The following is a 4,026-nucleotide window of genomic DNA, read 5'->3' as shown; positions in this document are numbered from 1 at the left end:
CGTCCGTTTTTCGTCCGTTCCGTTTTTTTGACGGAAGAAAAATAGGGTTTTCTTCCGTCCAAAAAAACGGAACTTAACGCAGACGGATGCTAACGGACGTTAGCGGATGCTCATCCGCTAACGGACGTTAACCCATAGGGAAGCATTGCGGTCCGTTAACGGACATCCAAAAAACGGACGAACGGAACGGACGTGTGAAAGAGCCCTAACAGAGACGGATGTTAACGGACGTTAGCGGATGCTCATCCGCTAACATACGCTATCCCATTGGAAAGCATTGCAGTCCGTAAATGCATGTATGAAAAAACGGACGAACGGTCCGCACATGTGAAAGGACCCTTACTTGTTTGGAAAATTCCTTGGTCTTCATAGCAGTGTTTGGTTATTTGTGCCTCTTGCATAGGTGTTGCAGCCTCTGGGCCCTTTCAAAAAGGTGTGTCTATGTAATGACAGATCATGTGACAATTAGATTGCACACAGGTGGACATCTTTTTACTAATTATGTGACTTCTGAAGGTAGTTGGTTGCACCAGAGGTTTTATGGGCTTTAAAAACAATGGGGGTAAATACATACGCACATGACAATTATAATTTTTTTATTTCTGAAAACTAGTTTTATGTATATATTTTTCTAATTTTACTTTACCAACTTAGACTATTGTGTTCTGATCCATCACATATAATTCAGATAAAAAAAAACATTGAACTAAAGGCTGTAATGTAAAAAAATAGGTAAAAAGCCAAGGGCTGAACATTCTTATACACGTCTGTGTATTTAAAATGTATAGCGTAGTGATTTGCACATCCATAGCTGTGCCCTAGCCTCCGAAAGTTTAGTTGGTCTGGTTTCTGTATAAATCAGGAACATTGCTTTATTAAATGTAATAGCAGATAAGCTTGTATAGAACATGTAATTAGTAGGCGTAATATTGTATAATATTTGCACACCTGTTTATGTTAATTATGGATGCTACCGGTAGTTAATTATGGATAAGTTGAGTAATTGAGGGGTTGTTGAATAATTTTTCAAATGGCTCTGGATATGCCAGGTTAGGTTTATCCCCCTTTTACTATGAAAAACAAATGCAATATAGTACAGGGGAATAAATATACAATCTGGAGAGTTAAGGGCTGAGACCATTAGTATATATTTAAAAAGGTTAGCTAAAATGTATTTTAGAAGAAAATGTATGAAAGGGAAATTGCAAATGTTTTGGGTCAATTTTATTATTATTATTTTTTTTTTTTACTATGTGTAAAAGGCAGGATGTGTTTCTAAATGTCCACACTATAATTGGTAGACTGCCAAAAAATGTGTTAGTTTTTTGTTTTTTTCGGAAATCCGAAAAATCAAAAATTCGGAATTCGTAAATTCGAAAATTGGATGATTTGGAAATTAGAATATTTGGAAATTAAAAAAAAAAAAAATCGTAAATCAGAAAATAAGAAAGGAAAATCTGAAAGTTTGAAAGACCATAAATCCGAAAATTCAAACATTTGAAATGATAACTAATTAACTAATAATAACTAACTATTAAATAATAGATATTGTAATTTATTTTCAAATTTAGCTGTTAGTGAATGTAACGAATACAAATTTATCTGAAGTTACGAATTATCCGTAATTAAGAATGCTGCATCTGAACAAATGGAATGGAACTAAATAATAATAATAATAAATATTTATTATTATTATTATTGTTATTTATTATTATTACTTAGTTACGTTCCATTCGTTTATATATGGCATTCGTTACTACAGATAATTTCGTAACTTCATAAATTTGTATTCGTTACTTTCCCTAACAGACAAATTTGAAAGGAAATTCCAATACCCATAATTTATTGTTAGTAATAGTTAAGTTATTATAAATTTTCAGATTTTCGTTCTTATTTTCAGATTTTCATTCTTGTGAATTTTCAGATTTTCATTCTTATTATTCAGAAAAATTCAGAGATTTGCATATACGGAAATTTGGATATTTCCAAATTAACTAATTTGTCTAAATTGATTAAAAACAAATTTGAAACTAAACAAATTGTCTAACAGATGGCTTTTCATATTTATAAGAAATAACACTGACCCAAGGTGCATCATGTTACTATTGGGGATAAGGAAGGATTTCATTTCCCTGTTAAGCCTCGTACACACGCTCAGTCCATCCGATGAGAGCGGTCCGTTAACCGATGAAGCTGACTGATGGTCCGTCGCGCCTACACACCATCGGTTAATTAACCGATCGTGTCAGAACGCGGCGAGGTAAAACACAACGACGTGCTGAAAAGAACGAAGTTCAATGCTTCCAAGCATGCGTCGACTTGATTCTGAGCATGCACGGGTTTTTAACCGATGCTTTTGCATACTAACGATCGGTTTTGACCTATCGGTTAGGCGTCCATCGGTTAAATTTTAAAGCAAGTTCCCATTTTTTTAACCGAAGGTTAAATAACCTATGGGGCCCACACACAATCGGTTTTGACCGATGAAAACAGTCCTTCAGACCGTTGTCCTCTGGCTATCCTATCATGTGTACGCGGCCTTAGAGTAAATGGAACCAACCATTATTTACCTTCCTATGGATCAGCTGCAGGTTTAGGGCTCTGAGGATGCAAGTTTAAATCTATCTGTCTTTTGGATAAACTCATTGGACAGGAAACAAGAAAAATGGTGCTCAAAGAGTCACCATTGGGCCAGACTTTAGAGGCATAGAAAACAATGTGGACGTTTAGAAAAATAACAAATTATTGAAAAAAGTGCATGGTATAATCGAAAATGTTCAAAATTGATAAAAAACGAAATTGATAAAAAACGAAATTGATAAAAAGCATATGCTACATCTGTCCTATGAAAGAGAGCCAACATATAAAGACATGGATGAACCAAGGGATACCTTATAGTGGACTCTTTCATGGGACAGATGTAGCACATGTTTTTTATGACATTGTATGATGTCTTTTTATCAGATGTGTAACTTGAATATATCTAGTTTCAGACAGTGAGACTGGTTCTCTTTCTTTTTGTTACTTCTCTGAACCTTGACTATATCCTGAAGAAGCCTAACGGCGAAACACGTTGATGCACAAGGGCTCACTGTACAAATTGTATCATTTTATATGAGTTTTTATAAATTTTTTAAAATTTTGATTATACCATGTACTTCTTTTCAATACATTTTTATTTTTCTAAACTTCCACATTGTTTTCTATGCCTGTAAAATTTGGCTCAATAGTGACTCTTTGAGCATCGTTTTTCTTGTTTTCCCTCTAAAATTTACAGATGTGGCAATGTGAGTGCTTTCCTTTTGTATTTTTCCAAACTCGTTGGACACTTGTGTCTTTTTTCTATCTGGCCGACTATGGACATACTGTATTTATGCATATGGCTGGCAACAAGGGGTTAGAAAAGAAAACAAACATACATATTGGGGGTTATTTACAAAAGGCAAATCCACTTTGTACTACTAGCACTTGAAATTGCACTGAAAGTGCACTTGGAATTGCAGTCGCTGTAGATCCGAGGGGGACATGCAAGGAAAATAAAAAACATCATTTTAGCTTGCACATGATTGGATAATCAAATCAATAGAGCTTCCCCTCATTTCAGACCTACCCCTCAGATTTACAGTGACTGCAATTTCAAGTGCACTTTGTACTTGTAGTTTTCACTTGTATTGCAAAGTGGATTTGCCTTTCATAAATAACCCCCTCTGTGACAAGTTGGGGATTTTGTAGCTCATTGGTAGTGCCAAGCAGTGAGTCTACTCCACACCAGAAGTATGTTTTAGGACTTTTTCTGCCTGCTTTTATTTAGAAGCAACACAAAAGATCACATGGCTGTCTTTCCACACAGGAGGTTCTCACCATCAATACAATAATGAAAAGCAGCATTCAGCCTTGTGCAGCTCTACTGCTCAACTTAGTAGTTTCGGTCTTGCTGCCCATCAAAAATATCTGGTGCTTGGGCTTCTGTTTCTCAGCTCTGTGTCTTTTCTGCAGCATCCCATCTACTCCATCTGTCCAGGACTG

This window comes from Rana temporaria, chromosome 2 (genome assembly GCF_905171775.1).
Source record: "Rana temporaria chromosome 2, aRanTem1.1, whole genome shotgun sequence".
Taxonomy (NCBI): Eukaryota; Metazoa; Chordata; class Amphibia; order Anura; family Ranidae; genus Rana; species Rana temporaria.
The sequence above is the reverse complement of the archived record's forward strand: the minus strand, read 5'-3'. Positions refer to the sequence as shown.